This window comes from Pleurodeles waltl, chromosome 4_1 (genome assembly GCF_031143425.1).
Source record: "Pleurodeles waltl isolate 20211129_DDA chromosome 4_1, aPleWal1.hap1.20221129, whole genome shotgun sequence".
NCBI classification, from domain to species: domain Eukaryota; kingdom Metazoa; phylum Chordata; class Amphibia; order Caudata; family Salamandridae; genus Pleurodeles; species Pleurodeles waltl.
Genome location: NC_090442.1, coordinates 792,709,054 through 792,721,357, shown reverse-complemented (window position 1 = coordinate 792,721,357; position 12,304 = coordinate 792,709,054).

The window sequence follows — 12,304 nt, the reverse complement described above, 5'->3', positions numbered from 1 at the left end:
CACACTCACATTACCCAAAACCCCTTAAATTGACATTTATTTTAAGACGCACAGAGAGAGAGAATAGCAAACACAACACCAGCATCCACAGGCACACAACACCATCACTCATACAACATCCACGCACCTCAAAGAACACACACCAACACAACACATCACACAGCACAACAAACAGCACCTCACAAATCACTCACACCACATTATGGCACCTCAAAGACACCCCAGGTTTTCTGAGGAGGAGCTCAGGTTCATGGTGGAGGAGATCATCCGGGTCGAGCCACAGCTTTTCGGATCACAGGTGCAGCAGACCTCTATTGCTAGGAAGATGGAGCTATGGCGGAGAATTGTCAACAGGGTCAACGCAGTGGGACAGCACCACAGAACACAGGATGACATCAGGAAGAGGTGGAATGACCTGTGGGGGAAGGTGCGTTCCGTGGTATCCAGACACCAGGTAGCAGTACAGAGGACTGGCGGTGGGCCCCCACCTCCTCCCCCACAACTAACAACGTGGGAGGAGTAAGTCCTGGCAATCGTGCATCCTGAGGGCCTCGCAGGAGTAGGTGGAGGACTGGACTCTGGTAAGTCAAATCTTTACTACTACATCCCCCACCCTACCTGCATGCCATCACAAATTCATACCCCTGCTCTCGCCCCATCACTCCACCACCTCACATATGCCCTACCATCACAACCCACCCATCCCAATACCAAGCCATGCATGCAACACCTATGCATGGACCCCCATCACCAAAGCATGTCCAGTACAGATACCCACCCAGACCCCAAAATCACTAATCACACAAGGGCAAACACAATAATGCAAGCACAGGAGTAGAGGGTAACTCACCCATTGCACAAGATGGCATACACAGATACAATAACTATGCATTTACACCCCAACAGGACCCATACCCAATGTCACCGGACAGGAGGTGCCAGACATATCCAGTCCCCCCACAGAAGAGGCCCACATTGATGACAGCAGTACTGCATGCCTGGTTCAAGATGACCAGCCCAGCCCATCAGGGAACTCTGGATATTCGGTTCCCCTGCCACAGTCAGAAACCACCACTGAACCTCCCCCCTCAGGAAACACCACCACAGCACCCACCCAGCGGGCCCATCCCTCTGCCCCCAGGACACGTCAATCAGCAGTGTGTCCACCACTACAGGGACCCCAGGCAAATCCACCAACCCAAGACAATCAGGGACTTGGGGTCAGTGGCAGTGGGCACATGGTTCAGGGGGCAGAGGCACAGAATAACAGGGAAGCTGGGAGGACTGCTGTGCGACAGGGGGAGGACAAGCCCAGGGAACCCACTCTCCACGAGGCACTCTCCAACATCATGGGAGCATGCCATCGTTCCCAGGAGACCATGGGCACAGTACTGGCCAAGTTTCAGGAGACCCAGCGGCTGCAGGATGAACACTACCTGGGATCAGGGAGGACTTGAAGTCCATCAACACCATCCTGGTCACCATTGCAGGGGTGCTGGCAGACATGGCCAACACCATGAGGGACACAGTGGCATACAAACGGGCCCCTGACACTAGCCTGAACGATGAACAACCCTCCACCCCTGCCGGCACTAGTGGACAGGAGGTCCAGCACCCCACCCCCTGCAGAAGGAGAACCAGCCTGCAAACGGTCTCTGAGATCCAGGAACAAGACAGAGAACATTGCCAAGACCCCCGCCAGGAAATAACACTCTCCTGATTATCACCCTTTTGTCCCACTATGTCACCCTGACAACTTTGAACTGCCATAACTCCACTTCCTATGCCCCCTTGGACAATGCACCTGTGATACCAAGAGACTGGACTTTACCATGGACATTCCCCCACCATCACCCCAGCCCATTGCACAGCCCCCTCCACTTATTAGCATAGAAATAAACACCCTTGAATTACAAATCAATCTGGAGTCAGTCTGTACTTTCACAAATGTGTAATTGCAACCTCTCAGAAAAATAGCAATGTCAATGTTCATGTTCACATACCAATGTTCAACAGTTGTTGGGCATCAGTAAACATAGCAGAAGGCAGAAAGTGGGACCCAGATCTGTGAAATGGAAAGACAACGTGACATGTCAGGGTCCATACACAGAGGTAAAAAGGCTGATTCATGCAATGTCCAACAGTAGTATGATATGAGAGGAGCAGTGGCAGTCTCTTACCAGTGTCTCACTGGAAGTATTGCAAGATGTTGTTGTTTTGGTTGTCTATATCTTCTTCTCCTGCCTCCTCTTCTTCACTGTCCACAGGCTCCACAGCTGCCACCCACAAGACCAACATAAGGCCCATCCTCCTGCAGAAAAGGCACCTGGCGTCACTTCAGTGAGTAGTATAGGGAGCCACCTGTCAGATGGAGGCACCAGAATCTGGGCTTCAGGAGGCCAAAGGTGCGCTCTATCATCCTCCTAGTTCACCCCTGTGCCTCATTGTAGCGTTCCTCTGCAATTGTCCTGGGATTCCTCGCTGTGGTCAGTAGCCATGACAGGTTGGGGTAACCAGAGTCTCCTGCAAATATCGAGGGACAACTGTTAGACATCCTCCAACCCTTAGGGACTCACCCATACCCAGACACCAATGGCAACTGTGTTGGGACCTAGGGCTCACCTATTAGCCACACACTGTGCCTCTGGAGTTGCCCCATCACATAAGGGATGCTGCTATTCCTCAAAATGTAAGCGTCATGCACTGAGCCAGGATACTTGGCATTCACATGGGAGATGTACTGGTCTGCCAAACACACCATCTGCACATTCATAGAATGGTAGCTTTTGCTGTTTCTGTACACCTGGTCATTCCTGCAGGGGGGTGACAAATGCCACATGTGTACCATCAATGGCACCAAGGATGTTGGAGATGTGTCCCAGGGCATAGAAGTCACCTTTCACTGCGGGCAAATCCTCCACCTGAGGGAAAACGATGTAGTTGCGCATGTGTTTCCGCAGGGCAGACAACACTCTGGACAACACGTTAGAGAAAATTGTCTGTGACATCCTTGGTGCCATGGCCACTGTTGTTTGAACGGACCCACTGGCCAGGAAATAGAGTACTGACAGGACCTGCACTAGAGGGGGGATTCCTGTGGGATGGCGGATAGCTGACATCAGGTCTCGCTCCAACTGGGCACCCAGTTCATGGATTGTGGCACAATCAAGTCTGTAGGTGATAATGATGTGTCTGTCTTCCATTGTTGCAAGGTCCACCAGGGGTCTGTATACCGGAGGATGACGCCATCTCATCACCTGCCCCAGTGGAAGTGCCTTATGGAGGAGAAGGGTGAGCAGAGGGTCATACACCACATAGGTTTCACATAGGTCTTTAGAACAATTGTGATGTAATCGGTGTGTGGCGCTGTCTGTTCGTATTCCTGGCCAAAAGTGCTGTGACAAAGTTAGTTGCCCTGCCATGTGCCCACCTGAAGTGGCAGCTGCCTGACCTGTAAGGAGGGACAAGGGGAAATGAGGTAACTGCGCTGGCGTTGTGCTGCGTCGCGGTAGGCGGTCGAAGACCGCTGCGCAAATCAGCATTGGTTATCATTGGTCCCTATAGGTTCTAGGAGCCAATGACGATGTACGCCGGCGGTGACGGTACGCACCGCCGCGAACGTGACCGCCATTTTCTATCTTTTCACTCACTTGATACCTGACCTTCAACAGGAGAGGACCTACACTACAAGTGCTGCTGTGACCTGAGTCTGGAAGCGACAATGGCTACAGTGTCTGGGGAAAGGGCCCCTGCCTTCACCGCCGAGGAGTTTGACAAGCTGGTGGCTGGGGTCCTCCCCCAGTACATGCTACTCTACGGTCCTCCAGACAAACAGGTGAGTACACTGTGAGCATGATGCATGGCACATGAATGTATGGAGTGGTGTGGATGGAAGATACGGGGGGAACGGAGGCCAGCATGTGAGGATGGTCAGTGTATGTTTTTATGGGCCAGGGTGGGAGGTGTGTAGCCAATGAATAAGAAGAACCGGACGGGAGAGTAACATCCATTCTTACTTCACTTTTCCTCTAGGTCAGTGCCCACCAGAAGAAGGACATTTAGCGTGCCATCGCTAAGGAAGTGTGGACCCTGGGGGTCTACCATAGACGGAGCACCCACTGCCGCAAAAGATGGGAGGACCTGCCCCGCTGGAGCAAGAAGACGGCGGAGGCCCAGCTGGGGATGGCCTCCCAACGTGGAAATGGTGCCCCCCTGATGTACTGGATCCTGGTGGTGGCATATCCTGGATGGGCACTTGAGGGCACCACAGCAGCCACAACGGGGTGAGTACAGTCTCATTCAGCTGACTCTGCGTGCTTTATGAGGTTTCTGGGTGGGGGAATAGGGCTGTGGGTTCCCCTAGGACAGGGCAAACGTGCCAGGGTAGATCCATTGTTTGGCAGGCTCAGTGGCACTCCAAATCCAAAGGTGGTAGTGGCCCTCTACACCTAGTCAGGCTCCTGTGGGTTCCACTTGTGCATCAAATGGGTCTAGGCAGAGTCCCCCATGGGCATGTGCTTTTCCCCTGACATGTTAGGGCATGGGCTAGTGCATAGGGCTGCTCCCTGTGTGTTGTGTCCGCCAATGGTAGTGGTGTTGCAGGCATTGACCATGTGTCTCTTCTGTCTTTCCTCCCCTTTTTGTTTTGTCACCATGTCCTTGTGTGCATTAGCATCACCTGGCGGAGGAGCATTGGCACCGGAGCAGGAGGGAGCTGCAACCAACATGGCCCTCAAGGGTGAATGTATGGAGTCTGAAGGCACCAGTGGGACGGAGGGCGAGGGGAGCTCCACGACGGGGACAGGAGGAGACACCAGCGACTCCTCCTCTGATGGGAGCTCCCTTGCGGTGGCGGGCACTTCTGTGCCCACCACATCAACAGGTACAGCCGCCACCCCCCTACCAGCACCACCCTCCCAGCAGCCCCTCAGCATGGTTCCCATGCCCGCTCACCGAGGAGGGTGGGCATCTCCTTCGCCCCAGGCACCTCAGGCCCTGCCCCAGTCAGCCCTACTGCCCTCAGTAAGGAGGCTATTGACCTCCTGAGATTCCTCACTGTTGGGCAATCAGCCATTTTGAATGCCATTCAGGGTGTCGAGAGGCATTTGCAGCAAATAAATGCACACCTGGAGGGCATTCATTCTGGCGTGGCAGCCTTACAGAGAGCATTTCAGGCTCTGGCCTCAGCACTGATGGCAGCCATTGTCCCTGTGTCTAGCCTCCCCCTCCAACTTCCACTACCCAGACCCAATCCCCTCTACCTCAGCCTATCCCAAGCACACCATCAGACCAGCATGCACACTCATCATGGCAAACATAAGCACCACACATCCCACTGGCACTTACACAAGCACCATCCCCATGCAGACACGCCAACATCCACTGCCTCCACTGTGTCCCCCTCCTCCACGTCCCCCTCCTCCCTCCCACTCTCGTCTCAACTCACACCTGCATGCACTACATCCTCAGCCACTACCCTCCATCACCAGCACGCCCATTACCACACACCGCTCATGTGCAATCACCACTCCCACTAACATTCACACGTCCACTGTGTCCTCTCCCAGTGTGTCTGTGAGCCCTCCTCCCAAACTACACAAATGCAGGCACACACCCACTTAACAGCCATCCACCTCACAACAGCCTCCAACCCATGCACCTTCACCCAAACTCAGCAGACGTACACCTCCTATAACCACTACCTCTTCCTCCACTCCCAAACCCCCTCCATCTTCCCGTCCCAGTATGTCTAAAAAACCTTTCCTGGCTAACATTGACCTCTTCCCTACACCTCTCCCCCCGTCCTTCCCCTAGGGCCAGGATGTCCAGATCCCAGCCCAGCACCTCAGCCACTAAATCCTCAAGCACTGTGGTCCCTGCAAGTCCAGTAACATAGTGGGCGGCACCCATCAGGGCTGCCAGTGTGCCACCTAGCGAGGCCAAGGATCACCCTATTCCGCCACCTGCTAAGGTGAAGAAGGGGCCCATATGTCGTAGGGAAAAAGCCGCACCAACCACCCAGCAAGGACTCCTCCAAGACAAAAGAGGACAGTGCCAAGGTCCCAGCAGCGACTTCCAAGGTGGGTAAGGGACACAAGGCTAAAGGGAAGTCAGCTCAGGGCACGGAGCCTCCGGGTGAGGGACTGGTGTCATCCCTTCTGCCAAACAGAACAGCAACCTGTACAGCGGTGGCCACCACCGAAACCACCGCCACCTGCACCGCCACCTGCACGTCTGCTGCCTCTGCAGCAGTCCCCAGCATCATCCGCAGTGGGCAACCGTCCTGCTGTCTCTCTCCACAGGTGCTGACACATGCACCACCGGCAGCATCTCCGCCACAGACACCGCCGCAACCACCGCCACCTGCCCCGCGACGTGCACAGGCAATGCCACCACAGCCGACATGTACAACATTCCCAGTGGGCAGCCGTCCGAGGCTGCAGGAGACGTCCTGGACACTGCACAGACTACATGAGGCACCACAACCAGCACTGTTAGTACCAGCAGTTGGCAGGCACAGTCGCAGCAGGGTGGAGTGTGTCTCTGATTCCATGGAGTATCATACTACCTGTTCCCAGGAAATCTTGTGGCACACACACCCAGGTGAGGGAATGGCAACTGCCACACAGCATGTGTAGCACTCTGGGCACCATGCCCCCTCCAGAACCAGTGGAGAAAAGCATCCACTACCCCAGTCCTTGGCAGGATGAAGCACTCTGGGAACAAAGCCCCCTCCAGGACCAGTGGAGAAAAACATCCATTAAAGAGACTGTGGCTTTGCACTCCCCAGGACCAATCAGTGGGCAAACCACCCACTTGAAAGACTTGTGAGACTGTGGCTTTGGGCTCCCCAGGACCAATCAGTGGGCAAACCACCCACTTGAGAGACTTGTGAGACTGTGGCTTTGCACTCCCCAGGACCAATCAGTGGGCAAACCAGCCACTTGAGAGACTTGTGAGACTGTGGCTTTGCACTCCCCAGGACCATTCTGTGGGCATGGAGCCCCCTCCTCCAGCAGTGGTGTCGTCCGTTCATCCAGCTGAGGTGCCCCCCTCCCCTTCCCCCTGAGGTGCCTGTTTATTTTCAACCTGATGCCCCAGCAGTGTTCTCTCCGTTTAGAGGCCGGTATCATGTGTGGGCTTCATCCATGCATTTTGGGACCTCTGGTCCATGGACAATGAATGGAACACTATCCGGACTTGTGTAGATGCTGTACATATTTGTATATTTTGATATTTTACAGACCTGTTTCCCTATCTGGATTTTCAATGATGACACTCGTTACAATCATTTTATTTTGTCCTTGCGTTCTTTCAGGGGGTGACGGGGTGTAAATGTGATATTGATGCATGTATTTGTGTGTCTGGTGTTGTGGGTGAGGGAGGAGTGTTGCATGTAGTGTGTGTGTGTCACTCTCTTTTTCCTCCCCACCGTGTGTTAGGTGCAGTACTCACCGTGGTCGTCGCCACCGTCTTTGCTTCTCCTGGTAGAAGAGGAGGTAAACCAACATTGGTAACACCTGTAACTCAGGCTCCATGGCGTCCTGGTTCCTCGTAGGGTGTCGAAAGGTGACTGGTTTCCCTTCTGTGTACTGTTTCTGCCGTGCTTTTGATGGCATTGGTACCGCCCTGGAAAAGGTGGCAGATTGGTGCCTTGTAATACAGTGGGTGGTACATTGTCTTTCGTCTGTCTGTTGGCTGTTACCGTCGCGGTGTTTGTTTCTACCGCTGTGATGGTCGGAGTGTTAAAGTGGCTGTCTGTGTTGGTGGTTTTTGCCATGGTCGTGATTCCATTTTTTTCTTCCGCCGGCCTGTTGGCGGTATTACCTCCACTTTAACACCGACCGCCAGGGTTGTAATGAGGGCCTAAATCGACTAGTTATTGTTAAGTATGCAACGTTTTTATTTTATTATATATGTTATGTATGAGTGTTTTTTAATATATTTAGGGCATAATTTCTATTGTATTTCAACCCTGAAGAAGTCCTGTGTTGAGGACGAAACGGGTTGGCTAATTGCTTGCAAGAATAGCAGAATAAAGTGAAGACAACAATGTGACGACATTGAGTAACTGGACTTTACTCAATGCATATAAAAGTGGTGCACCATCAAAATATCTATTACACACAGTAATACAGTGAATCACTACAAAATGACACAACACAGGTTTAGAAAAATAGGTAATATTTATCTAAACAAAACAAGACCAAAATGACAAAAAATCCAACATACACAAGTCAAAATATGAATTTTCAAAAGAATAAAAGTCTTAGGCCCATATTACGATCCTGGCAGTGGGTGATAAAATGGTGGTAATACCGCCAATAGGCTGGCGGTAAGTACCACCAAATTATGACCATGGTGGTGATATATCCCATAGACAGCCAATCTACCACACCAACCGCCAGGGCGGAAACAACAGCCACTACAGCGAACAAAGTTTTGCCCACCATATTTTGACCCTGCAAACTGCCACCTTTTCCGGGGCGGTACAAAAGCCAACAAAAGCCTTGCAGAAACAGAGCACAGAAGTGAAAAGACTCACCATTGGAGATACAGGGAAGAACCACGCCACTATGAAACCAGAACTGCACGTTTTCCCGATGATCTTCTTTGTCATGCTCCACCACGAACACCAACACCGACGAAGAGGACGACGGTGAGTACAGCCGCCTAGCACACAATGGAGGGTGGGAGGAAAACAAAAGTGACATACACACACACCACATACACCAGACACACAACCAGCTGCACTACAAAAAGAATTTGACCCCGAAAATCGGCACAATAGTGCAAGGACAACAGGAATTAACGAAAGTGACTGTAATCAGTTCAACATCAAAATTAATAATCCGATTTGGCAATGAAACAGATATGTACACATGTATAAAAAAGGACACTGCCCAGTCCAAAGTTCAAAGGGCCCACATGGCCACAGGGCACAGTCGAAGGCCCAACTCGAATCTGGACCACATCCGGATAGAACACTGCAGGAGCATCAGTTTGCAAATAGGCAGGCACCTCAGGGGGAGGGAGGGCAACTCAGCCAGATGTGGGAAGAAGCCCACTGGTTCTGGAGGGGGTAACATGCCCATTGCTCTTTGTCCTGAGGAGTGCAAGGCCACAGTCTCTCGAGTGGGTGTCTTGCCCACTGGTTCTGGAGGGCACAATATGCCTATTGCTTTGTCCTGAAGAGCACAAGGCCACAGTATCTTGAGTGGGTGTCTTGCCCACTGTTTCTGGAGGGGGCAACATACACACTGCTCTTTGTCCTGGGAAGTGCAAGGCCACAGTCTTGTGAGTGGGTGACTTGCCCACTGGTTCTGGAGGGGGCTGCCCGCACAGCATCCCCTGGAGAGTGGACTACATGGCGTCCGCTGGCAGTGATGGCTGCATGCTGGTGGTGGTTGGGGGAGGCTCCTGGGCAGCCCCTGCACTCACTGATGCCTGCATGCTGGTGTTGGTTGGGGGAGGCTCCTGGGCACCCCCAGCACTCATTGATGGCTGCATGATGGTGGTGGATGGAGGAGGCTCCTGTGCAGCCCTTGCACTCACTGATAGCTGCACATCCACAGCTGGCGGTGAGGGCCCCGTGACAGCTACTGGTGGCGGTGGTGTTTGTCTGTCAGATTCTGTTGGCGTAGAGTGACTCTTGTCCTCCTGGTCATGGGTTGGGGATCCCTTACCCTTCCTGGCAGGGGTGGATGGGCTCTTCCCCTCTCTACCTGGTGGTGCAGGCTCCTTCCCCTTCCTCACAGCTCGTGCAGGCTCCTTCCCCTTCTTCCCAGCTGGTGCAGGCTCCTTCCCCTTCCTCACAGCTGGTGCCAGACTCTTCCCTTTCATCCCAGGTGGTGCAGGATCCTTCCCCTTCTTCACAGCTGGTGCCGGACATTTCCCTTTCACCCCAGGTGGTGCTGGCTCCTTTCCCTTCAGTGTTGTTGGTCTTGTATCCCTACCACCATGAGGAGTTGGTGCTGCCACTGTCCCAGTGGACTGCTTGGCTGTGGTGCTGGGTTGTGTCCTTGGTTCCCTGCCAATACATGCAGGATGGGGGGGAGAGGGAGGGAAGAGGTCAATCTGGGAAAGGAAAAGCTTTTTAGGGACATTGGGGCAGGAGGAGGGAGCAGGAATGGGAGTGGAGGATGAGGGAGTGGTTGTTGGAGGAGTATGTCTGCTGGATTTGGGTGCAGGTGCATGGGCTGTATGCTGTTGTGAGGTGGATGGCTGTTGGCTGTCTGAGTGCTTGTGTTTGTGTCCGTTAGGAGGGGGGGACAGACATGGTGGGAGAGGACACAGGGGACGCATGCATGGATGTTATACAGGTGTCTGACAGCGAGGTGTGTGTTCTGCTTGGTGTGGTGATGATGTTGGTAGTGGATATTGATGTAGTGCATGCAGGTATGAGTGTGGAAGTAACTGCCATCAAGGGTGTCAGGGTCCATCAGGCACCCCTTCTTCATTGGGAGGCCATTCCCCAGCTGGGCCTCTGCAGTTTTCTATACCCAGCGTCTCAGGTCCTCCATCAGTTTCCAACAGTGAGTGCTCCTCCTGCCATAGACCCCCAGGGTCTGCACATCCTTGGCAATGGCATGCCATATTCCCTTTTTTTGATGGGCACTGACCTGCAAATGCAATATAGACAGGAGAACACCATTAGATAAACAGTCCAGCCTGTCACTAAAATAGCCCACCATACCCGTTTCTATCACCATTGGCACACACATAGCCCAGCGCACACCATGTACATCGCCAAAAGGAAATCCACCCCCTCCTACACGATGCCTGCACACACAACTCCATGAATTCATGCCACATGCATTGTGCCCACAGTGCACTCACCTGTTGGTCTGGAGGCCCATACAGCTGTCCATACTGGGGTAGGACCCCATCCACCAGTCGCTCCAACTCCTCTGAAGTGAAGGCTGGGGCCCTTTCCCTGGTCACACGGGCCATGGTAGGTTCCAGACACAGGTCACAGCACACAATATGAAAGGTCAGGAAATAAGTGAGGAATGTGAAATAAAATGGTGGTCACGTCCGCGGCAGTGTACACCATCACCGCTAGCATAGACCCCCATTGGCCACTGTACCCCACAGGGCCCAATTTAAACCAATGAGGAATTGCACGGCGGTTCATAACCACCCACCGCCACAGCGCACAACGTCTGCGGCATTACCTCACTTCCACCTGTCCCTCCACACAGGACAGGCGGTCGGCAATTCAGGGGGGGTGAACAGGTCTATCGATAATTTCGGCGTCACAGAATTTATAGGCACATACTTTTAAATTACACTGTCCCAAAACATGATTGCATGATGTGGACTTCTGATGTGGTATAGTTGTTCCAATTGTGACAGCCTACTCACTCTTGTGTCCCTTAGATACCTACCGCTGCAAATGAATATGAGATGGAGACATACCCCCGTGTACAGACCCCTGGTGGACTTGGCTACACTGGAGAACAGGCACATTATACTCACCTAAAGACTAGTCAGGGCCACGATCACAGAGCTGTGTGCCCAGTTGGAACCTGACCTGATCTAAGCTATCCGTCATCTGACTGGAATCCACCCTCCTGTGCAAGTCTATCAGTGCTCCATTTCTTGGCAACTGGTTCTTTCCAAGTGACAGTGGGCTTGGCAGCAGGAATGTCAGTCCAATGTTCTCAATAGTGCTGGCAAGAGTCTTGTCTTCCCTGATAGAACACATGTGCAGCTAATGAACAGGTGTACAGGAATCAGAAGAGTTTCCACTCCATGAATGTGTGGAAGGTGTGCTTGGCGGACCAGTACATCTCCCACGTCAATGCTAAGTATCCTGGGTTGGTGCATGATTCCTTTGTCCTAAGGAATAGCAACATCCCAAATGTGATGACCCAACTATAGAGGCACAGGGTATGGCTAATAGGTGAGCCCTGGTCCCCACCAAGTGTATGTTGGTTAATGCCTATGCTGTTGGCCAAATAGGATAGTGTGTGGCTAAATGTTGTCCCTCAATATCTGCAGGTGACTCTGGTTACCCAAACATATCGTGGCTGTTGACCCTGTGAGGAATGCCAGGACAAAGGCAGAAGAATGTTATAATGAGGCACATGGGCAAAACAGAAGGATAATTGAGAGAACCTTTGGCCTCCTGAAGGTCAGGTTCAGGTGCCTCCATCTGACAGGTGATCCCTGTGCTACTCACCAGAAAAGGTCTGCTAGATAGTAGTGGCATGCTGCATGTTGCACAACCTGGCCCTAAGATGCCATGTACCTTTTTTGCAGGAGGTGGAGACTGGCGATTGCCTTGTGGCAGCAGTGG